At 42.1% G+C, this 25,990-nt stretch overlaps 1 long non-coding RNA gene across 1 annotated transcript in view; it reads right to left on the bottom strand.

The window, feature by feature from the left end:
* Window positions 1-1,025: 1,025 nt before the first annotated feature.
* The window catches only part of LOC141277455 (uncharacterized), a 41,281-nt gene continuing 16,316 nt past the window's right edge, over window positions 1,026-25,990 (bottom strand). The window contains exon 3 of the long non-coding RNA XR_012328866.1: window positions 1,026-3,533. This is a non-coding gene — a long non-coding RNA (uncharacterized lncRNA). The remainder of the gene's footprint in view (window positions 3,534-25,990) is intronic.

Raw genomic sequence — 25,990 nt, 5'->3', positions numbered from 1 at the left:
AAAACAATCTTGAAAAAGCAGATCAAAGTTGGAGGATTCACAGTTTCCATTTCCAAACCTACTACAAAGCTACAATTATCATGAGATAGTGTGGTACAGTCATAAAAATCGACAAATTGACACTGATATAGATCAGTGAAATAAAATTGAGAGTCTAGAAATAAACCCTATTATTTATAGGAAATTTGATTTTGACAAAGGTGCCAAGACAATTCAAGGCAGAAAAAATATTATTTTCAACAAATGTACTGGGGCAACTGCATATCCACATGGAAAAGAATAAAGCAGGGCTTCCCTGGTGGCGCAGTGGTTGAGAGTCCGCCTGATGATGCAGGCGACACGGGTTCGTACCCCGGTACGGGAGGATCCCACATGCCGCGGAGCGGCTGGGCCCGTGAGCCATGGCCGCTGGGCCTGCGCGTCCGGAGCCTGCGCTCCGCAACGGGAGAGGCCACAACACTGAGGGGCCTGCGTACCGGAAAAAAAAAAAAAAAGAATAAAGCATACCTTTACCTCACACTACACACAAAACATAACTCGAAATGAATCATAGACTTGAATATAAGAGCTGAAACTATGAAACTCCTGGGAGAAAATTTAGGAATAAATTTTGTGACCTTAGGGTTAGGAAATTGTTTATTACATATGACACCAAAAGCACAAGTGACCAAACTTTTACTTCATAGAATGGGGAAAAAAAATACTTGTAAGTCCTATAAGAGACAAGGCACTTGTATCCAGAACATATGAAGAACTTTTACAACTCAACAATAAAAAGACAAGCTAATGTTTAAATGGACAAAGGATTTGAATAAGTATTTTTCCAAGGAATCTTTACGTGTCCAATAAACACGTGACAAAATGTTCAACATCATTAGTCTTCAGGGAAATGTAAATCAAAATAGAAAGTAGGAGTTTCTCAAAATGCTAAACATAGAATTGCCCTGTGTGGGACTTCCCTGGTGGAGCAGTGGTTAAGAATCCGCCTGCCAATGCAGGGGACACAGGTTCGCTCCCTGGTCTGGGAAGATCCCACATGCCACAGAGCAACTGAGCCCCAGCGCCACAACTGCTGAGCCTGAGCTCTAGAGCCTGCGAGCCACAGCTACCGAAGCCTGCAAGCCTAGAGCTCATGCTCCGCAACAAGAGAAGCCACTGCAATGAGAAGCTCGCACACCACAACGAAGAGTAGCCCTCGCTCGCCACAATTAGAGAAAGCCCGCGTGCAGCAGCAAAGACCCAATGCAGCCATAAATTAATTAATTAATAAAAAAATAAATTAAAAAAAAAAGAATTACCATGTGACCCAGAAATTATACTCTTATTTAGAGACCCAAGATAAGTGAAAACCTATGTTTATGCAAAGTCTGTACACAAATATTTCTAGCAGAATTATTTATAATGCCCCCAAAGAAGAAACAACCCAAATGTTCATCAAGCAATGAGTGGATCAACAAAATGTATATCCAAACAGAGGAATACTATTCAGAAATTTAAAAACATTAATAAAGTATTGATACCTGCTACGACATGGTTGAATTTTGAAAACATTAGACTAAATGATAAAAGCCAGTCACAAAAGGCCACACATCTAGAACAGGCAAATCCATAGTGACAGAGAGTAGGTTAGTGGCTGCTTAGAGCTGGTGGGAAGTGCATGGAGGGGAGATAAGGAGGAATTGCATGTATACGGGGTTTATTTTTGGCCTGTTCCAATGTTTTACACCTAGCTTGTGGTGATGGTTGCACAACTCTGTGAATACACTAAATACACTAACATTTCCAATAGGTAAATTTTATTATATCTGAAATATATATCAATAGAGCTAGAAAAAAAAAACTGCTTGGAAAAGATTAACCAGACCTGACTCAGATCATTGGAATTCTGTAACTGATTAGTAAATTATAGCATATGTTTTCCTGGAAAAAATCATGTATAACCATGGAAATACATAAACATGCAATTGTATATTCAATTGTTTATCAAGTCCGGCATATTTTTCCTATACATGACATTGACAGACAAATGAAGAGAATCAAAATAAAAAGACATGGTGACAGAAGTGTCTCACAATTTGCAAAAGATATCTTTTTAAAAAGATTTTTGAAGTTTTTTGTCCCACCCTCTTCCTTTTGCTGTGTACTAGGTGGGAAAGATGGATTTCCTAATATGTGTAGGAACTGTGACCAGAGCCCCAGATAAGGATTTTATTGAACTGAAGATGTCTTCTTTCTGAGAGCATCCAGATGAATAAGCCACTGGATTTACAAAAATTAGAGAAATCTTAATGGGGCATCAGAAAAAAGCCACATAGCTGTGAGGTGGAATTGATTTTCCATAAACTGAGCATGTCCCTAAATGGTCATGGATGGATGCAACACTTCCATTTTATACTGATTTTTTTTTTCAGAAACAGCAAGCCCAACATCTGATTTAATTTGAAAGATGACAAAATTATATTTCTCTGCTGATTCTCTAGGTGTTAGAAGTAGATGAGGAGTTCTTTCCCACCACTCTTCCCTAAGTTAATTTGACAGAAACGGCTTTTACAAGACAACCTGTGACAGGAATTGCATCAGGAATAATAAAAGTGTCAGACAAATGGCAAAGCATAATTGGGGTAGCTTACTTTTTCTCCCTGAAATTGTAATACATTTGACCAACCAAGATGTCGTATCTGCTATGAAAACATCACTAGGACAATTCTCTGATAGTACTAGCTAGTTGATACTAATTAATAACAACAGAAAGAATATCCCAAGCAAAATTTCTTAGTAGTCTATAAGAGGACAAAATTCTATGAACAAGGCTAAAACTCCATGGTTTTAGTTCTCTGGATAAGAAAGTGAGGTTTCAGTTGAGGATATCTTAAAATAATTAAGAGCATAAGTTTGGAGTTTTCGTAGGTTGTTCTGATGTGTTTCTCATGGCCCCTAAGCAAATTACTTTTCCATCATTTTTGCACATATTATTTCAATATTTATATATTTTTTGTATTGTGTGCCAGGTCTTTTTCTAAATCCTATTTACAGAGATCAGTTAGGCATTTCTTAAGAAGTTGAACACATGGTTGCAGGAGATGAAAGGTTTGAGGGGTTTAAAGAAGTTGGTATAATGGTACTAACACACTAAAACTAGAGAACCCATAACTGAATGGCTTAAAAGAAAAATTACAACTTTTTATTTCTTTCATGTTACAAGTCTCAGCGAGACACGCCCAGGTCAGTGGGGAACTGGGTTCCTTACAGTCTATCATGGACCCATGTTCCAAGTCATTGCTTTTCCATGTCACTATGACATTGCTGCTGTCTAAACAGTAGAAGCTGGGTCACTGTCACAAGGAAGATGATGTGGGTGGTCACTGACCAAAGATCCAGGCTGGAGAGTGGTAGCCATCACTGCTATTCCAATGGCAAGATCACGTCACATTGTCAGGTCCAAAGGCAAGGGAGTCTGGAAAATGTAGTCTAACTGAGCAGTCGTAATGGCCAAGAAAAACGGGAGACTGGATGTTAGTGACAACCGGCCGTCTCTGAAAAAGAAAGAAAATTTAGAAAGCACAATAATTGCTGCATTTCTCGTGCGTAAAATAAAATAGGATTAAGTTGATTTAAGTCTTTGGAAAGGATGTCTCTTTGGTACACGACAGTCTCTAATGTTCTCACTTTGCATAAGAACACGGACATTCAAAATTCGAAGATTGCAAGTTTGAAAGAACAATACAAACACACTGAAAGGGAGATGCTATACAAATTTTAAAGCAAACAATAATTAAACTGTGGACCAAGAGATGCCCTCTGTGGCTAATTACTCTTTCTAATTATGGTTATCAGCAGTCTCTGTCAAATAACTAGAGTTAAGTTTGTAGCATTCAAGGCACATTAGGTTTGATAAAATATTCCTCCTTGGCAAATTTACTATGTTTAACCTTTGCTTGGCTAAGTTAAGTGTGGCTGTATCTTGAATAGCTCCAACCCTATAATGTAGCTAAGGTTTGAAGTCATCTTAATGACCTTTTCAATTATCTCTAGGTCTCTTTCCTTTCAGAGATTCTAGATATATACAAGCAGAGTTTAGGGGTAGATCGACTTTTATTATTATTATTAATAAATAATATTATTATTGATCAGAAAAACCTCAGAATCACCCACGAAAGATTCCAAACATGGACACTTGGTCCTAAGCTCAGATACTCTTTTAATGTTTCTCTGCAGGGTCCAAGGGCTGCATTTCTTATAAATTCATAAGCCTGATTGAGAATCACTATTATTGTGAACTCAGGAATAGAAAAGAGTAAGGAATTCTTTTTCCCCAAGTCTAAGATTTTTCTCAAGGTCTTCAAAGGCCTAAAGTGAATAGGACACAGGCCATTAGAAGTGAGGGTTGGAGAGAGAAATTGGAGGCTGATTGAGTCTCTGTTTGAGGATGTCCCCCTACCCGCCTGCAGTTCAACACTGATAACCACCCCCACGGCTTCCAGGTTTCTGTTTTGTATCAGGTGTGGGAAATGTCTTTTCCCAAGAATCCTTTTTACGTGTTGGGCTATTTCAGCCAGAATGAAACCATTTCTCTGAAAGAAATCCCCAAGTTTCCTGGCATGATTCTCGAGCTTCAAGCAGGTTTGACACCTCACTGTTGAGGTCAGCACTGCAGAACATTGGCAAGTTCAGATGGAGAAAGGAAGCCCACTCGCCATGCACCCTTTGAGCTCTTTCAGAAGGTGCACAGAAAAGAGTTCTTCCCGTCTTCCAGAACACATCAGTGTCACTCTATAAACAAATAACAGCATCAGGACGAGATTCAGGTTCATCAGCATCTACCCCAGAGCTCACTAAGCCATATTATTTCAATTTACCACATGCTTTAATTTCAAAAGTTTTATTAGCAACTCATGATATAAGAACATTTAAATTCTTGACCCTGATTAATTATTAACTTGTCCTATTTTTAGACCCATCTTTGAAGGAGGTGATGGTACAGCGTGGAGAAGTCGTGTAGAGGCTAAAGACATTGAGTAGAATGGCGTCAGAAAGTCAGAATTTAGCTTCGCACTCTCTGAACTCCCCTCCCCCACTCTCCTTTACTCTCCGTCCTTCTCCCTCTCCTTCCTTCCCTCTTCCCTAAGCTCCTTTGGAACAGCTGTATCCTAGGCATTTTTTCCACTAGGCTGTGTTTGGACTTAATTCCAGTGGGACAATTTCCATCCAAACAGACCATTTAGCAAGCCTTGCCTACGGTGCTCTCTGTGGTACTCAATTGCTTGAGCAGGGACAGTGTTTAATTTGCTTTCAAAAGAACCTACCCTGGACTTCCCTGGTGGCACAGTGGTTAAGAATCCACCTGCCAATGCAGGGGACACAGGTTCAAGCCCTGGCTCCAGAAGATCCCACATGCCGTGGAGTAACTAAGCCCATGCACCATAACTACTGAGCCTGCTCTCTAGAGCCCACGAGCCACAACTACTGAGCCCACGTGCCACAACTACTGAAGCCCACATGCCTAGAGCTCGTGCTCTGCAACAAGAGAAGCCACGACAATGAGAAGCTCATGCACCGCAACAAAGAGTAGCCCCCACTTGCCGCAGCTAGAGAAAGCCCGCATGCAGCAACGAAGACCCAACACAGTCAAAAATATAAATTAATTAATTAATTAATTAATTAAAAAAGAACTGAAGTGATCAACTTATTAAAAAAAGAAAAGAAACTACCCTACTGTGAAAGGTGATTACCATATTTACTCATATAATTTCACTCTGTAGTTTGCTACTAAAAAGGAAGATTTTACTGATGAATATACATGAAAATACTGTTGTTCACATAGAAAAAGCCTACTTATCTTTCAAGATATCTCTTTGTGATATCTTCCTATAAAAACTCTCACTTTCTACTCTCAGAGAAAGTTAATTTTTTTCCCCTGCCCTGTAATATTTTGGCATTCTTTTATTACGTAACTATACTTATTTGTATGCCCATCACCTGCTCTAGACTGAGTCATATCCAATTTTAAAATTCAGCTACAAGCCTGGTTTGAAATTTTTTGGACCAATTTAATGAATAAAAAATGAGTATACATTAAGGGTTTTTCGGTGGGGGTGGGGAGCAGTCAATGTGGGCTAAGTAGAGGCTAATTTTTCCCTTAAGTATGATTTAACTAAGTACAGTTACCAACTAGTCTTTTAAATTTCAGGGGTAAGGGATATACTAATAAATATATTCCCTATTCCATCTCCTGGGGCTAGGAGAAGCAAATAAAAATATTGTGGATAAAGAAAGTAAAACTATTCAAAGCAGAATTACTTAAGAAAACAATAAATAGCATTGTTCAATGTGCTACACTTTTTAATCTGTTGCTTAATTTGACAACAACTCTTTGAGGGAAGTAAATTAGGTATTATTTCACCATGCTATAAAGAGGGAGGGTGGGAATATTAAGCGACTCCTCCAGCTTACATGGCAAATAGTAGAACCAGAACGAATCTAATTTCCAGTTCCTAGTGCAGTATTTATTCCACTACATCTCATCATAGATTCCAAGTGTGGAGGCTTAGTTGGCATACTCGGTGAAGAACACAAGCGTCCTCCCTCCTTCAATCCAGAATCTGTTTGTTTTGTTTTGTTGTGCACATGTGTGTTTGTGTTGCCAGCGGTCTGGATTCCAGCTGCCCATTTGGGGGTCCATCCAGTTCGCAGTTTTATAGAGAGAATCTTGGGCCGAGTGAAGAGATCTATGTATTTACAGTCCTCTCTGAACATCCAACAGACAGAAAGGAAACAGGATGTCTTTTTTTTCTTCTTTTGTTTCTTTTCCTTTGTTTCTTTTCTTCTTTTTTAAGCCACAGACTTATCATTCATATACTCCCAGAGCCTCCCCTGGACACCTGGGACTGTGAAGGCTCCTGTTCATCTCTGCCAGGACTGACGCTGGCAGACTCCCCTAAATCTGAGTGCAATTGATAATGCCGCAGAGTTTGCAAGCGGTGCTCTTTTCCCCAGGTTTGAAAGCTATCTTTTAACATTGGGAGAGTTTCACTTCGCTGTCTCTGTTGAACTGCCTGAGATAAATGATACTGTCAGGGCCTTTTCCTTCTATTGTCTGTATCTTTGTGGTGTCTTATTCAGATAGATATACATCAAGAATAGTCTCAAGGGGACAACCGACAGACAAGGTGACAGCAGAGGAGAGCAGGTCCTGAAGGGGGATGGTGGAAGAGGTGAGACCCTATTGCAAAGCAGTTAGCTCTGAGACAGAATCCGGCCTCTGTACCCTGACAGCAAATTAAATCTCAGAGCCAGAGTTTTGGGTGAAGTAGGAAAGAATAGCTTTATTGCTTTGCCAGGCAAAGGGGGCCACAGCAGGCTAATGTCCTCAAGACTGTGTGCCCCAACTTGGAGGGGGCGCTGAGAAGTGATGATTCAAAGAGGACGTGATGAGCTCGTGGACATTCTTCTGACTGGTTGGTGGTGAGGTAAGTAGGAGTCAGCATTTGTCAACCTTCTGGTTCCAACTGGTCGGGGGTCTACGTGCTTGTGGGCAGCATACCGTCCTTAACCATTAACTTCTTCCACCTAGGGGGGTTTCAGTATCTGCAACACAGCTATTGTTGTGTGTATAGCCTGATGGGGAACCAGGACCTTGCCCCAAGGCTGTACTATTGTTTCTCTTCACTGTTTGTTTCTCCCTGGTCTCTGCATCCTCTTCCTTCCTTAATTATCAACTGCTTAGATCTGCCCGTTGGAATTCAGGGAAGGTCATGGAGGCTGAATGAAGCCTATTTCCTGTAATCAAAGAAATGGGGGACCTAAAAAGGCTTCTGTGCCCAGGAGCCCCACAGGGCCCTGCTTGGTATCCATCCATAAGACTTTGATGACTTCGGGGTGTCTGCGTGAGTGGAGGTGGTAATCCTGGCGGCAGCTTGGCTGCGAGGAAGATGAGAGGGCAGCACATGGGTACTAAGGGTCAGCATCATGTGCTTGTCCTCTGCCCATCTGCCTCTCTGTGTTACACAGCAATCCTGGGGACTTGAGGCTCTGAGCAATGTCGATGCTCACGTGGACTTACCAATTCATTGGGCTAGGTTAATGCCCAGGAGAACCAGCGTTCTCCACTTGCTTTTCAAACAAAAGTACAGGTTTCCTGACCTGCTTAACAATCTCAGAACAACTGTACTGTCAGTTAGCTTTTGGTTCACAACTTTCTGGCCATTATAGGAAACAGCTTACAAAACAGGAAAACTTTTCATGTCCCAGGTGATCTCCCAGACTTACTTGCCGTGAAATGTCACCTTCTCAGGTAAGAGCAGAGAATTCATCACAATTAAATAAAGGGTTGACATGTGGTTTTCTGTAGTTAAAGAGTTCTTCTTAATGTTCAATCTCTACACCATTTGTTACACACGCAGCCGTGCATGGAAAATTTATTCCAACGGTAAACGTTCTGTGTTCTTTAAGAATGATTATATAATTTTTATTGCTTTCAGAAATGTCTGCTGCAAGAAAAGTGTCTTGTCTTTGAGGAACTAATGAACCACGTTTATGATCTACAAATGTGTACTGAGTGGTGAAGTCATACACACTGACCTGCTGGGTCCCCATTTCCACCTTGTGCTACGTTATGACACAAAGTGAACAAGACAAATTAGGATAATTATTAGAGTGATGCTTCCCAGTGTAATTTTCTCCAATCAATTGACAAGGTGTGAAGACATTAAAATCTAATTAGACTAGATGAGAAATGCACTGCAATTGGAGTTCCTGCATGGCCTTCTTAATCTGGAATTATTACATCAACTTCCAGCCAACTCTAACAGCAGATGCAGTTGCCCTCTGTAGTCATCAGCTGTAGAATTTGATTCTTCATTGCTCTGTGCACTTCTGTTGATTTGGAGCGCTAATGACATCCTCTGTCTTCTCTTTTGAATGTGAGTACATAGAGAAATAGTCAAGGAGGCAAACAAGAGCCAACTATGGTATCAATTTATCAATGGCTTCCCAATAGCTCTCAAAGTATAGGGTTTTCTAGCAACGTTGAATTGGAGAAAGGATTGGACCTTGCTATCTCACTCCAACTGAACTCTTGCAGTGAAGCTGGAAAAAAGGTAGAGAACGCCCGAAGAGAGCAAGCCTTCCCTAGGGAGTTTTTTGCATGGAGACAAGGAACAGAGGAGAGTGTAAGCAATCCACAAAGGACCCAGCAGCTGGACCCTTTGCTATTTCAACGTGATGGCCTCAGTTTCTACTTAACATTGGCCACTGGAAGCCAATATTTCACCATTCTGCTCTACGGGGAAAACTGGGTAATGGGATAAAGAGAAGAATAAGTTGTGCTTGTTCCCATGCGGCTCCTTCTTGGGGAGTAGAAGGCAACACTTATTATTAGTTCTTCTTCAAAGGTTAGCTTTTAAACTTCATACCGTTTAAGAACTGTACTCCAATAAAAAACAATTTTTTTAAAAGTGATACTGAAGAAAACATTCATGTCATTGAAATCAAATACACTAGGTTGTGAACATATGCAATAATATAAAATAAATTAGAGCTAAAAAAATACAAATAGACGAACAGTAAAACTCCGAGAAAGCGTCAATCATCTAGGTGAGCTTTTCTCTTTGGCCTTGGAGAATTAGGATTCATCAGGTCCTACTCCTTTAGCACGAATGGAATCACTGTTTTTAGGAAACAGTGCCAACCCAAGAGATAGCAGACTATGGTGGCAGTTGGTGGCTTTGGGTCAGAGTAGAAATCTTTCTCCCCTAATTCTCACAACTAAATGCAAAACTCTGGTGTTTGCTGTTTACTTGAAACACATTGTTGCCAGTCACAGTCAAATATTCAAGTGTGACTTTAAGCAGATTTCTTTAGTCCAAAAGTAAGAGAAAATAATAATGAAGTTAACCGAGATCTGTTTTTCACATTCCCAATAATAAGCAAGCAGGCCTAGTGAGGACACTTTGGCATTTGACGCGGGGGACCTGAGTCCATCTTTACCTCTGTCTAAATGTGTGACCCTGCGCAAGTTACTGAAAGCCTTCACCACCACGTTAACGCCCTCCAAAGCAGAGATTTATAAAGTGTTACAGCTGGAAGAAACTGAATATATAACCTGGATAAAGAAACATAGGGCAAACCTTAGGAGTCTTTCCCAAGTTAGATCAATTAAAAGAAAATGAAGAAGAGGACCAGAGTCGTTTTGCTTTAAAATCCTTTTTTGTTTCTTTGGGTTTTTTTTTTTTTTTTTTTCAATACGTGGGCCTCTCACTGCTGTGGCCTCTCCCGTTGCGGAGCACAGGCTCCGGACGCGCAGGCTCAGCGGCCATGGCTCACGGGCCCTGCCGCTCCGCGGCATGTGGGATCTTCCCGGATCGGGGCACGAACCGGTGTCCCCTGCATCGGCAGGCGGACTCTCAACCACTGCGCCACCAGGGAAGCCCTTTGGGTCTTTTTTTTTTTTCCTAGTGCTGGGAGGAGAAACTGAGAGTGTGTTATGTCAGAGAATGGCATTCTATAAATCTAAGTAAGCATCACTAATGTTTGCCTGTGTATTTTGAGGGAAAAATCATAAAGATTGAATTTTTTTACACTGGACTGAAGAGAACTTGAGACATTGAATTTACAAAAAAAAAAAACACAAAACACAAAACCAAAATGGGTATCCTGTAAGGATTTGTTTTAGCATTTAGAAAAAAAAAAAAGCCCCTTGAAATGTTTAAAACCACAATCAATTTCTTTCCACTCAACATTATTATAGTACCTTCTCACTTGCATTCATTCTATTTCATTGTATCAATTCCAGCTCCTTTGCTCTCTGCCAGTTTAGCTGGAAATACAATGAGCTAGAATCCAAAAATTGTTCCAAGATATACTTTAATGATAATAACTAGAAAAGATAAGACCAGACCTGAAAGCTGTGCTTTAAAGGTTCTGGAGAAAAAACTGTGTTTATAGACACACATTAACAAGGGTTGTCATTACTTGTATCATTGCTGCTCATAACCCTTGGCCCACTGATATTTTGCCATGAAAAATAAAAATTCAGTAGTACTTTTGCTGAGGTTATTGCAACAATCACCTCTCACAGACCTCACTGGCAGGATTCCCGTGAGCTGCAATGTCCTTGAGGTTGCCCTTGTAGGTGTCCTTCATGAGACCCGTGGGTTCCTGCCCCTCCTCTGAACCACACTGACACGGATGGGCTGTTCTCATTTAATTAATGGGATCCAACCTTGGACGGCCCTGGTCTCCTCTCACTCCTGTCCTCGAAGCCAGCCTAAATGCATTACTCACTGATATTTCAAGAGTGATTACGGCACAGGAATTCTCAGCTGTTGGCAGGTCTTGGTTTACTCAGTCAGTGTCTTCAGAAATTATATATGGACAATTCTGGTAAAGTAAGTCACATCTTAAATAAGCTAGAAAAACTCACTTTTTCAAAAAATTCCATAAGGAACGACTCACCCTCACCCCATCCCTTAACTCCTTAACTGGCCTGAATTACAACTCAAGATTCTTATATAAGTCTAGTTAAAAATTAGGTCAATTGTACATCAGCTTAATTTTTAATCGAATCTTCAGTACGATCAGTAATTCAGGACAAGGAAAAAGCTGTGGAATATTGAGAAAATTCAAAGTCTCAACCCAGCTTTTGGTTTTGTATTTATTAATGTTTGTAGCCAGTGTCTGATGCTGGTTCTTGACTGTAGTTTATTAAACAACTAGTAATAAAAGAATAATATCATTTTAAAAGAAATGTGTACAATTGGTCATGTGGAGGCCAATTCTCAAATAACTCTCAAAACGGGAATGCCATCTTACGACTTTCATTTAAACTCATAGTAGTTGTGTTATATATCGCAGATGCATTCGATTTGCTTTGAAAAGTATTTTGTTCCATTTGACCGTGACAGTGGTAAAAGGTTAGAGATTTTACAGAAATATTTCATTATGTTTGGCCTTTATCACTTGATTGAGCAAATCTTTTGCCAACAATTTGAGGAGGTGAGGGATTCGAAAAGAAAACTGAATTTTTTCAGCCTGAATTATCTGCTTAGTGGTACTTAAACTTAAGGGGACGTTCAAGTTTATGTGAAGTAGTGAGTCCGCTGTCAACGGAAATATTAAAAAGAGGTTGTTGGAGAAATGTCTGGATTTCAAGGAGGACGTTTCCCACCCAGTAGCTTGCCACCTTTGTTAGGCGCTGGAATGAGAAGTAGAGCTTTAAAAAAAAAAGAGCTTGTATTTGTTTGCACTGTCTGTGATCGGGTCTGAGCGTCAGTATGTTTAAAATCTCCCCCTGTGATTCCAACGCACAGCTGTGTTTGAGAGCAATTCCTTTACACAGTTTCTCTATTTCCTTCAAACTTTTAAGATTCTGCTAATCCAAGGATGTGTTGTACTTTATACTAGCTTAGCAAACACAAAAAAAGAGCATATATTTAATTTTGCAGTTAAAAATATAATGTGTCTTCTATGACTTAAGCAACCTAAAATGAATTTTAATTAAAAAATCTAATCTTTATATAAGTGTCTACTGTGTTTCAGAAATGGTCTAAGCGCTTTACATATATTAGCTCACTGAACTCTTAGAATAACTCTCTGTGGACGGTACTATCATCATAACCACCACCACCATCATCATCATCATCATCATCATTACAGGTAAACTGATAGAGACAGTAGGGGACATGCCTATCTGCTAATAGGTGGAAAAACTGAAAACAGGCAGTTTGGCTCCAGAGGAAACATCCGCAGCCCAAATACTGTACTGTCTCTCTATACTGTACTGCTTTTACAAACAGGACCTGACAACTTACACACCCAAATAATTCATCAAACCGAGTGGTCTCCTTTAGGGCATTATAAGGCACGTGGGAAACGCTTGATTTGTTTTGAATGAATGAGTGCAGAATTCAGCCCTGTCTGAAAGAATGAGCTCTCCTCTCCAATACCATGTAGGCATTCCAGTAGAAACATATCCAAGACAGATGGGAATTCATCCTCGTTGTGAAACTCTCCGGAAAACGATGTGGCACAATTTCCCTGAGGTAATACATTTTCATATCTAACCTCCTTCCTTCTGAAGGTTTCTCCTTCTATCTACTCCAAATCCCTTATATTCTGCTTTAGACTGTTTTATTTTATTATATTCTCTTCTGTCTACAGAGATGCTGGGGGAACATTTGGGCTTGGTGAAGTGCTGTTTCCCTCAGCCAATAGCTGGTCTATAGGTGGAGCTTCGGGTTCTGTTCCCATCACGAAGCTAAAAGTTCTGCAGCCGAGGTTCTCAACCCTGAAGACCAAGCACATCGCCTAGGGAGCTTCAGAAAATGGCCACACCCAGGTCCCATCTTAGACCAATTTCCTCTTGGGGTCATCTTTTCATGTCAATAACCGTCTACTTCATCATCGTCAGTGTCTCTTAAATTATTTGCGTAGCTGGCACTTTTGAAAACTTCGGTTTTCTTTTCAGTGAGTATATGTCAGTCTCTAATAAATTCCATAGGTAGTTGCTCACCTTGCCTCCCCACGGGGCCAGTTCACCCAGTGAAGGATCACAGACGTAGGTAACTCACGGTGGGCATCCAGTGAAGTCTAGCCATTGCTGCTTCACAAAATTCCAGACACACGTTTTGATTTCCTCAGCCTTTGTCATCGGGGTGGGTAGTTATCTCAGTCAAGGCTCAGGATCCCTAAAACATCAGGAGTGACTGATTCTTTGCTACCCCAGGTAACACTTTTCCTGTGATGCAGCAGCTGACCTGTTGAGATGAAGCCCTCATCCCAGTGACAAAAACTCCCCTAAGAGTTTGAGCCGCTGAAAACGAGCGCTTATGAAACAGAGTGTGAACCAAGCCAATAAATCTCCTCATTCTGATTTTTTTCAAGTTCCACTTCACTCACCTAAATGTTTTCTGTCTATCCCCAAAATGTCAGCTTAATCCAGTTCTCTCCATGCAATGCTAAAAGGAAGTTAAGGAGAAATTCTCCTCGCTTTTTTGCAGTGTCCCCTTAAGACACACATGTGTCTTGTCCTTAAATAGAAAGCAAATTCTCTCCTTTGTCTTCAGAATGGCAACAAGGGATTGATTGTAAACATAGTTCCCAATTGCATATGCAGAAAGCATTTGACATGTGTTATGAAGTCAACGGTTTGGCAGGCAGCTGGATACTGTATTGTTTTCTTATTTACAAAATAGCAGGAGTTTTGGAAACTGAGGAGTATATATTATACAATTGTGCAGCATAACAATAAATCTACATGGGATGTAATAGGGCTATTTTGAAAAGTTAAAAAAACAAAAAGGCGCTAGAACAATAGCATCAAAGCACCTGCTTGGCTACTGCCACAATAGATCTGTTTGCTGTCGTTATGGACTTCAACCAAAATGATTCTGAGGCGAACAAGCAAACTGAAACGCCCGCACCTGTTCCTGTGATAGCAAAACAGCAAGAACACAAAAATAAACAAATAAACAGCCCAACGCCAGCAGCAGTAACAATGGCACCAGAATGCTGCAGGGCCCAGAGTCAAGGGCACAGAGCAGCCTCCGTGGGGCAGCTGAGGCCGCATAGCTGTGCCCAGGGCTGGAATGACAGAACGAGAAAGGTGTCCACTTCGACTTTGTACCTCCGGTTTTTTTCATAAGAGCTGCCAGTTCTCTCCTCAGTGATTTATTGCTGTCTCTTCAAGGGGGAAATCTAATATTCGGTTAAGGAATGTGCCATGAAATTAAAGGATACCGAGAGATGCTCTGAGCTGCTCTGGGGATGAAGCAAAATGCTTTGCAGGTTTCTGCGGACAGCAGATGCATTTATAGCATAGTGGCAAATTTTTATAAGACCTAGGTTTTGAGTTTCAAGTTTCCCTTTTCTGTTTTTTGGGGGTTTTTTGGCCGTGCCACACAACATGCGGGATCTTAGTTCCCTGACCAGGGATCAAACCCGTGACCCCTGCATTGGGAGCACAGCCTCTTAACCGCTGGACCACCAGGGAAGTCCACCCTTTTCTGTTTTAAAGGAAAGATAGTCACTGGGCTCTACCAGAGATCTCGGAGCCTTCGTATAAGGGTGACACCTTTGCTTCCCACGTTCTGCTTAGAGGTAAGGGTTACTGGGAGGGTTATGCTGATCCTTTGACACCAGGCTCAGCATCCTCCTGGATGTCTAAGCAGAGGGGCTGGAGGCCCAGAGATGTGCAAACAGGATGTCTCTGTAAACACGGCCTATCAGTGCCCGTGCTACCCCTTTCACTGATAGCCTCCGCCAGTGGTCCCAGTGGGGACAGACCTGCACTTCAGCTTTGTGTCCTAGGAGCTAAGGAATCTGAATTCAGGAAATTTTGATTTTCTGTGGGCAAATAACAATCTTTCTGGGCCTCTGACTTCTTACCTTTAAAACAGTAGGTGAGGATGGGTGTAAGTGAAATAATCTCTAGCAGGGTCTTTCCAAGTCTGACATTGTCTGATTCGTGATTTAGTCTGTTTACACACACACACACACACACACACACACACACACTTCCACAGTTTGAGAAATCACGGTGCAGGGTGTTAAGAGCTCCAGTTTTTCATCCCCAGGGACACAGAGCTGAGTCAAGCAGAGGAGGTTGTCTAGACGTTCGTATTTGCTGCTCTCTGTTGCTGTGCAGACCCTGTGCTGGCTTCTCTTTCACCTGTACCAGGAGTGAAGGCAGTGGGGCACCACCATCGTGCTCAGCCACTAATTACGGTCACTTCTGTACATCTGATATACGTTTAGGTGAGACGGCCGTGATTAACTTTGCAGTGTTCTCAGCCTTCCAGTCACACCCAATCTCAGCCGAAGAGAGTCTGATTTCTCACTCCTCACCTTCTTTCCCATCCTCAGAGGGCTTCTGCCCTCTTCTCCGGTCTCTACCAGACTTGAGTTTTTATCATGCAAAAATTGGGAACCTCGTTCAAAGAGAATTCAAGACACTAGAGGCAAAGGAGGAGGACTTAGAAGGTATCAATTGAAGTAAATAACACAGAAATGAAAGGCAGAGGAGACCCAAGTTATAAGAGCTGAAGCAGAGAATCATTTTGTTCGGGGACTTTATTTATTTTTTCTTTAATTTCTTTAATTTTTAGCTGCGTTGGGTCTTCACTGCTGCACACAGGTTTTCTCTAGTTGCAGCGAGCGGGGCCTGCTCTTCGTTGCGGTGCGCGGGCTTCTCGTTGGCGGTGGCTTCTCTTGTTGCGGAGCATGGGCTCCAGGAGCACAGGCTTCAGTAGTTGTGGCTCACGAGCTCTAGAGCGCAGGGTCGGTAGCTGTGGTGCTCAGGCTTAGTTGTTCTGCGGCATGTGGGATCTTCCCGGACCAGGGCTCGAACCCGTGTTCCCTGCATTGGTAGGCTGATTCTTAACCACTGTGCCACCAGAGAAGCCCTGTTCGGGGGCTTTTAAGAGAAGAGCGTCTCAGTTGCCGAATATGATGGAAGGCCTGGGAAGGAATAAGGGAGTTTTACGAGGTTGCCGTGAATTGTGTGTTTGGATCCTCTTTAGGCTTTTTAGGAAAAGCAGGCAAAAGATGTGAGCTCGGGCTTCCCTGGTGGCGCAGTGGTTGAGAGTCTGCCTGTTACTGCAGGGGACATGGGTTCGAGCCCTGGTCTGGGAAGATCCCACGTGCTGCAGAGCAGCTGGGCCCGTGAGCCACAACTACTGAGCCTGCGCGTCTGGAGCCTGTGCTCCACAACAAGAGAGGCCGCGATAGTGAGAGGCCCGCATACCACGATGAAGAGTGGCCCCTCCTCTCCGCAACTAGAGAAAAGCCCTCGCACAGCAACAAAGACCCAACACAGCCAAAAATAAATAAATAACTTAATTAATTAAAAAAAAAAACTATGAAAAAAAAAAAAAGATGTGAGCTCTTTTTGTGTTTTATTGACTGTTCCATAGCTCTGAGACTAAGCCACACAGGACCAGGTGGTATAAGGGTTTTGGTTCTTTTTAACAAGGTAATGAAAAGGTAGCCCAGAAGATGAAAACTTTATTTAGCTCACAATTTGAGCCAACTTTGGTTATGATAAAAATGTAAACGTCCTCATCCCCAGAGGAAAACGGAAACAACTAGCATTCATTAAATCTTGATTTCGGATAATATCCTCGGCACTTAAAGCTTGTACTGTCCTCACAGAGTGGCCCTCTGCTTCCTCCACTGCTCCCCTTGGCCAGTTGAAATGATGATCAGATGGTGACTATAGGAAGCTGCTCTGTTTATTCATTTTGGGGCATAAATGCGTGACTGTCATTATGCCAATAAGCAACACTCGACGAATGATAATGAGACCAATTCTGAACTCCATCCAATCTTACACCATGTTTCCTGAGCTATGAAGCACCGATGTGCCAGTTGTTACTTCACCATAATGACCAGGAAGTTATCCCCAAATTCCCAGGTCCGATTGGGCTGGGAGTGTCTCTGCTGAAATAGGGGAAGGCGATGCAATGAAGAAAGCCTTCCGAGTCCAGGTCTCTATATCCAGCTAATGTCAAATTAGCCATCTAGAGAAGGGGAGAGTCCTCTATTTCTGTGAAGTAATTATCTGGAATTCATTTCTTGGGGGAAGGATAAGCTGTTCTACATCAAAATATTCATTTAGAAACTGATCATTTATAGAATTAAAATGTACTCAACTCTCCCTGTCTAATAAAATTGCACAGTAAAACTACCCATTTTTCAAAAAAAGCAGATTACATGTAGTTAGTGAGAGTGGCTCTCAGAAACTGCTGGAATCACAAACACATTGGCACCGATGAATGTGGGTCTGGGAGAGATATTCCACTTGAAGACTGGAGAAAATGGAAGGGGATTTGGACCTGACGGATTATTCAAAAGGGAATGATTTGAACATCAGAGCATGAGCGAGGCCCTTGGGAAAACTGAGGTATCTATTCAATGTTTTACAAACTGATCTTCTATGATTGCTGTGTTCCAGTTAAACCTGGGGTGATCAGCATTGCATGTTGCTATCCTATGATCAGTTTGAAAAATCAGGCTTTTAAAAAAAATCCAAATTGTGTTTATTCTAAGAATTAGTATAGAATGCAATTATATCCCAAATCTTTCCAAATATAAAATAAACGTTCGTTGTCTTACTTACAAGGTTTACTTTCTCCCAAGAACATCTGAAATAAATTCCTCTACATGTGTAGATATGTATGTATGTGTATGTCTGTCTGTTTGCCTGGACTGACCAACGATTCCATGCTACCCCAGAATATACACCACCTCTCAGATGTGATTTTTGTGGTCGTGGTGATAGGGATGGTGATTCTGAGATGAATATCAGGGAACTGGTACCACTTCCTCTTCCTCTCATCTCCATTTGAATTGAACCTAAATTGTTTCCAAAGGCTGAGTCTTTTTGCTTCTTAGCTGCAGCTTCTCATCAGGACGCGTGAACCCTCCACCATAGGGCACTTCTCTGGGTCGGCCGTTAGAGGGCAGCCGTGTTGCAGAATGTGCTGGGTCTGTCCTCGCCAGGCACCTGGAATCCTTTTCATGCCGCAATTTCTGCAGCAATTTCTCGGGGAGGAAACAGGTTCCTTGTGACGCTGGCTGAGCATCAGGAGAAGATGACTGTGTGGTATTATGTAGAGGAACTTAGCCTATTCCTTTAAGGTAAACAAAGAGTCACTTTTGGTTCAGCTCTTGAAAGTGGTCCCCCTTTGTTTATCGGTGATATTAACCCAAGACCACCCCTCAGCTTTAATGTATATGGACCACACTCAAAGGTGCCCTGCCACTGGGGGGGAAGAGGTGTGGAGGAATCATCTAATGGAAGGTGAAGGAGAATAAAATTTTTTGTCAAATGTGAAAAAACACATTAAATATTGATAACCAGGAAACTAAAATACAGTCATAGTAGCATGAGGAAATAAACATGTTGAAGAGATTGTCCAAGGACACCGTCTCAAGGATGTGGTGAGCTCAGATGTTAAACTAGAGTTTCATCCCAGTGGGATTCAGATGGACCCAGGCCAGAGATTAGGAGGTGACATGCTGGTGCTCATATAAAAATGTTGCATTTTGTTAATGTGAGATAATCTTATTAGATAAATGTGACAGTATGTAAGTGATGACCATTAGTGATAGTGGATCATCCCCTCTGCAGACTGTTCATGAAAATCTTTAGTACCAGGCAGTCTGATGTATTTATAAGGGAGGGCATGTTACTTTTCATATGGGTCTGAAAAAAATGAATTGGGAAGAAAGAATTCTCTTCTTCAAATTCCCATTGTAATGCATTGCAAAGACTAAGAGGAAGGACCCCTGGATGATCTGTTCCACCGTTCTGTTTCCTTAGTGCAGATAACTGATATTGGAATGTAGCTTGAAGATGTCGCTTGCAAAAATGTAACATCCAAGCAGAGCTAGGGGCAAATAGGTCCGTAGATAAGCCATCAGGCCTGCTATTCAAAATGTCACTGTGCGGCGTTACAGTCCACGTGTCTGTGAATCGTCTTCCTGGTTCTGTTGGTGCAGGTGATTGGAAGAATATGATGCTGCAAATAGAACCAAGGTCACGCGTTTGGTTCCTGGGCACTCAGGATGCTGAGATCGGTGAGGTCTTCTTTTGCATTGTCACAGCCTCCTTGCAAAGATTCTAGGCCACCTCCTGGCCCAACAGCGGCTTCTCTGTACATGTTCTTATTCCAACAAGTCCAGAACTGATTACATTTTCAGCTCCACCTTTTCCTTTTTTTTTTTTTTTTTTTTTTTTTGTCCATGGGATTCTCTCCCAAAGCCCACATCTAACTTCTGAAAGCCTAGTGACAAGCCCCATTCTGCATAAAGCCTTCCCTGATCTCCAGAGCTAAGGAGGAATTTTCTTCCTCTGAACTCTTACAGCATCTGTGGGTCACTTTAGGAGAGTTGTCTTATTTCACTTGTGATCAGAACTTTTCTCTTCTAATTTATGGTAAGTTCCTTGAGGACAGGTGTAGTTTCTTCTTTTTTATATTCTGCACACTACTAACATGTTGCTTTGTGAAACTTAGAGGCTTCAAAAGGTTTTATTGGGCTTCCCTGGTGGCGCAGTAGTTGAGTCCGCCCGCCAATGCAGGGGACACAGGTTTGTGTTCCGGTCCGGGAAGATCCCACATGCCGCAGAGCGGCTGGGCCCGTGAGCCATGGCCGCTGAGCCTGCGCGTCCGGAGCCTGTGCTCCGCAACGGGAGAGGCCACAGCAGTGAGAGGCCCGCGTACCGCAAAAAAAAAAAAAAAAAAAAGGATTTATTGACTGGATTAATGCATTAACTAAGTTAACAAATTGATTGCTAATGTCCACTAAGGAATAGAGTAAGTTTGGAATGATACCATGCCTGGAAAACCAATGAAATAACATCTTCCAGTAGTAATTCATTTGTGCATAAAAGAAAGTAGTCTTGTTTTCTCTTCTTTTTTCTTAAATTACAGTTGTACTGTGTATTCCAGACTGGGAGGAAAGGAATTACGATGGTGAATACAGCCAACAAAGTCAGGAATAAATATGAAGACTCGCTACTCACATGTGTGGTTTGACTTATCCTTGGCACATGTAGCACACAGATGTGAGTGACAGGAGGGCTATTTTATGTGTCAAACGCCCATTTCCTCTCTGGGGAGGGACAGAGGGAATTCTTAAAGAAGGGGAGGTTGTTTGTAAGGCAAAAGAATCTATGCCACTGAAAGAACACAAGAGGGTGCCCTTTCCAACTCAGTCACAGGAAAGAAACACGTCATTGGCTCTAGGGATGCTGACCGCACTCATGAAGCATTACTAACACTGTATTCACTTTTTGCCCTTTTAAAATTCCCTAAAATGCAATATATATATATACATATATATGAAATATATTTATATATTTTATTATATATTATTGTTTCATATGTGTATATATATAAAATAATATACATGATAAAATATACTGAGTTATCAAGAAGTACGTTGAGATTGTATCTAATAAAAATATTCTACTAAAGTCTTATTTTTATGCTAGAAGCAACAGCTGAATTAATTATTTAGCAGTAAATATTTGTCTTTCCATCTATGTATATGCGTAAACTCTGCATGTTGTTCAGTATTTCATGTGTTTCGTTCTGTGCCCCGTGATTTAAGGGAAAATATCCTGACCTCAGCTTCAGGAGATCTGAATTTCACCCCATTTCCCCCAATGCATGACTTTAAATAAGATAACGAACCGCTCTTCCTTTCCATTTTTCAGTCTGTAGAATCAGAAGTTTGGATCAGACGGTTTCTGAGGTCCTTTCCAGGTTAAATATTCTACCGGGTCTATGAATTATGATGTTCCTATTAAGTCTCTGATCAATATTTGGGATATGAATATCAAATGAATATAAGCCGTAATATCTAACTTATAGGTTTCTTATGAAAAGAGCGAAATCAGTAGAAATTGAATCAGTAGAAATTGAATAGGTATAAACTGACTATGTCAAAGACGCAATGTTTTAGAAACCAGAAGGGGGTACATGTTTTTAAAACTTTGAGGTCAAAAGGTTTTTGTGAATTTTCTACACAAGCGTGCTATTTATATGGTCTTGAAGTGACTCAGTTTTGGTGACTGGGTTAGTTCTATAAATACATGAAGACATTACTTGATCTTTGTGATTAGTGTGTTGGTTTAACTGATCCAAGGAAAAGGCTTTATTTGCGGGGACTGGAGGTTATGGTGGCTAGTTTTGTTATTTTGGTTTTCATTTCTTAAGCGGTATTTATAAATGTCTGTGTTTGGATGAGTAAATACAACTTCAGTAGATCGAAGATGCTGTTTAAAGGACTTACATAATAACTATCGTAAGTAGGGGGTAGACAGCATTATGACTATAATGCCGAGAGTTAAACTACGTCTGTCCCGTCCTCAGCCCATGGATGTAGTAATCATGCTAGCTCTTGGTACTCATTCTTCACCCCTTTTTGTGTGGGACGTTCTTTTTTCTCCTACCACCTTCCTCATCCTGTCCTCTTTCTTTCTTGGGTTCTGGGAATCCTGCATTCCTCCAACAAGCCCTAGGAATCTTTGGTAAGTCAAATGTTCTGACTAACCCTGGGGAGGAAACTGAAGACTATAAAAGAATATGGAAGAATGAAGACTCAAGACGTTATTTTCTGGGGGAAATTGACAAAATGCAGAGGTTTAGTGGTTTGGGGGACAAAGGGGTGAAGATGCATATGGAAAAGAATGGAAACTATGTAACCATAACATGAAATATATTTGGAGCAGACAGATAATCTAAAGCTTAGGTATGAACTTCCTTCCTCCCTTCCTTCATTCATTCTCTCAACAAACATTGAGCATCTTCTACGCGTCAGACACTGGGCAGGCACTTGGCATCAAGGTTGAATTAGATGGTTCTATGGCAGCAGTCCCTGACCTTTTTGGCACCAGGGACCAGTTTCATGGAAGACAATTTTTCCACGGACAGAGGCGGGGGTAGTGGTGGGCCCAGTTCCTAACAGGCCTCAGACCGCTACCAGTCTGGGGGTTGGGGACCCCTGCTCTATGGTTTCAAGACTATTGGAGTCTAGACAGGAAAGTAAACAGGTAAACAATCAGAATGGAAAAAATAAACATATACAAAAGAGAGTGGTGGCACAAGGGAAGGGTGATGATTCAGCTGGTCTAGAACACAGAAGCTTCACGGAGGAAGAGCCGGTGATGTTAAGTGCAGGATGGTTACTAGTCTTCCAGGCAGGTTTAGAGCAGAAGGGCACGGCAAGCAAAAGGAAAAGTTTCACAACGGCACGGGGATAGTAACAGTGGCACAGTGGATGAATCAGGTACGGCTCAAACAGTCAGAAGCCTTGCGAGTCATGTTGAAAACTCTTGCCAGTATATGCTGACAGTGATGCGGGTTATACGGGGGAAAGGGCAGTAAGATGAGCATTTTAGAGAAATGGTTGCTCGAGTTCTGAAAGAAGCATTTGGGGGTATGAAGATGGAGGCTCCGTGCAAGCGTTGACAAGGATGGACTGAGAGTAAGGTTCATATAAGCGCAAGCTTCGCCTCATCTACCTTTTCTGACTTTGGTTGTATACAGGTACACCTACTTAGGCTTTGAGTTTGCAACTGTTTTGTAGTTTTATTAATTAATTTATTTATTTTTGGCTGTGTTGGGTCTTCGTTTCTGTGCCAGGGCTTTTCTCTAGTTGTGGCAAGCGGGGTCCACTCTTCATCGTGGTGTGCGAGCCTGTCACTATCGCGGCCTCTCTTGTTGCGGAGCACAGGCTCCAGACGCGCAGGCTCAGTAGTTGTGGCTCACGGGCCTAGTTGCTCTGCGGCATGTGGGATCCTCCCAGACCAGGGCTCGAACCCGTGTTCCTTGCATTAGCAGGCGGATTCTCAACCACTGCGCCACCAGGGAAGCCCTGTTTTGTAGTTTTAAAAGTCCCTCTTCTCACTTCATCTTATCCTCTTCTCTGATATGGAAAGTGTTATCATTAACTTCATTTGCATGTAGGTAAAGCATCTGCAGTGAAGTTGAGATTAGAACTTGCACTCCTAGGCCTTCATTTTTCCCTTTTTCTTTCTCTTCCTTTCTCTTTCTTTCTCTTCCTTCCTTCCTTTCTTTCTTTCTTTCTTTCTTTCTTTCTCTCTCTCTCTCTGTCTTTGTTTCTTTCTTTCTTTCTTTCTTTCTTTCTTTCTTTCTTTCTTCTTTCCCTTCCTTCCTTCCTTATCCTTCAATCACAGGAAGACTCTCTCCTAAGTTGCTAAAGAAAGACATTATATAGAGATGGAGCAGTGCCCCTAATGCAGTCAGTATGCTTGCTAAAAAGATCAGACGGTAATCAATGGAGTGCACTTTACTGGGTGAAAAATTCAGTTGCCAAACACACATTGTACACATACGTGTGTGTAAATACATGTGTGTGTGTGTGTATAGTTACATATATACCAAGTTTGTGTGCTTTCTGATACAGATGAATTTGGTTAAACATGGTCACACTTTCTTCTTGGTTTGCTATGTACATGAGTTAGGAAAAACTGTACCTTAAGTTCAGAGGCATCTGGTCCCGGGAAATAGAGTTTTTCTGCAGGTGCCTTTCAAAGGAGAATCATTGAATAAGAGCTATAATGCCATCCATGTGCTTCACTCCTGCTGGTTTGCAAGAGTCCAACCAGCACTCCTGTTACCCAGAGAGAATAAATTTCTTTAGGGGTCACATTCCTCCATGAGGAGTCTTTCAAATTCTAGAAGGCGTGATTCCTCTAAGGATGGAAATACGTAGGGGAGGCACAACTGGGAAGCAGCAGGACTAATTATTTGAGAGAGATTGTTCTTTCTCTGCTCCTGTTCTCCTGTGTCTGCTTGAGAGCCCCATGGTGTTTGGGCCCATTTGACCCCGGAGTCAGAAGTAATGGAGCTGTTCATTTAAGCTCAATTATGGAGAATTCACCTAAGAAAGTGTAAGGAGCAGAACGGCAGATCTTATCACCAAATATTGAATTATCCCTAATTAATTTACTTAGGGAATTGAGAGCCCTGCAATCAAATGTGTAAAGATTGATGATGAAAGGACATTTTTAAGAGGAGGAGGAAAAAGCCTTTTCATTTTTCTGTGGGAGAAATGCCTCCGAACAGCAGAGTTGTTAAGGCTAAACCTGATTTAGAATGTGGCGGTCGAGTGGCCCGTTGGTGCCAGGCACCCTGCCCACGGCGCCCAAAACACCCTCAGCCCATACTGCCCATGGCTCCCTCGCAGTCTGTCAAAAATGAAAGGCGGGACTTCCCTGGTGGCACAGTGGTTAAGAATCCACCTGCCAATGCAGGGGACACAGGTTCGAGCCCTAGTCCGGGAAGATACCACATGCCGCGGAGCAACTAAGCCCGTGTGCCACAACTACTGAGCCCGCGTGCCACAACTACTGAAGCCTGCATGCTACAACTACTGAAGCCCGTGTGCTACAACAAGAGAAGCCACCACAATGAGAAACCCACGCACCGCAAGGAAGAGTAGACCCCGCACGCCGCAACTAGAGAAAGCCCCTGCGTAGCAACGAAGACCCAACGCAGCCAAAAATAAATAAAATAAATTTACATATATATAAAAAAAAGATGAAAGGCAAACACGAGTACCTTTTCCCTCAGAAGCAGAAAGCAAACCAAGCTGGGCAGAGACTACCCCAGCGTTTGTTTGCCCTTCTGCTCTTCCCATGTTAAAGGAGCACAGAAATTACCCCAGAGACTGCTTTCTCCCCGTCCCTGTTTTACAATCTCCTGATACAGTGGGCCATCCTGTCAGCTCTGTGTTTGCTTCCTTCTGAAGGTGCAGAATTACCAAGAACATTGAACTGGATTTCGCAGGGATCAACCATTACAGAATCTGGGGCATTCCCCATGTGCCCCACCGCAGATGTTATTACCACGCCATCTTGAATGAAAAGGTAAGACCGTGTAAAATACTCAACGGTAAAGTTTCCTCAGATACCCCTTAGATTTTTAGAGGTGAGGGGTTATGTAAAATATCAAACCAAGCAGTCAAATGTCTTAGTTACAAACAGGGGAGCCTCAGTTTTAAGAGTTGCTGGGTATCTTATATTTGTGAAATAAACCAAAGTTGTAATCCACAGATGAAGACACAGTTGTGTTTCTGAATCACCAGCAGGACTTGCCCATGGCAGCCCAGGAGATCACCCTCAGGTGTCCCAAAATCTTTTTAGCGGGGGAGGTGCATTAGAGGATGTCCTGAGAGCAAGTCCCACAGGTTATTCAGACATGAGCGCCTCTCCCCCACTCCTCCAGCCCCCAACACGTGCATTTTGAAACTCCATTAATTCAAAGCAGTGATTCTCAATGCGGGGTGATTTTGTCTCCCAGGGGACACTAAACAATGTCTGGAGACATTTTTGGTTGTCACGACCGCGGGGAGGAGGTGGGGCTACTACTGGTATTTAGTGGATGGAGGTCAGGGACACTGCTAACCACATGCTCATGACAACCACTTACAACAAAGAATTATCTGGCCAAAATGTCCCTTG

Source organism: Tursiops truncatus, chromosome 21 (assembly GCF_011762595.2).
Source record: "Tursiops truncatus isolate mTurTru1 chromosome 21, mTurTru1.mat.Y, whole genome shotgun sequence".
Taxonomy (NCBI): domain Eukaryota; kingdom Metazoa; phylum Chordata; class Mammalia; order Artiodactyla; family Delphinidae; genus Tursiops; species Tursiops truncatus.
This window is presented reverse-complemented; position numbering and strand designations above follow the sequence as displayed.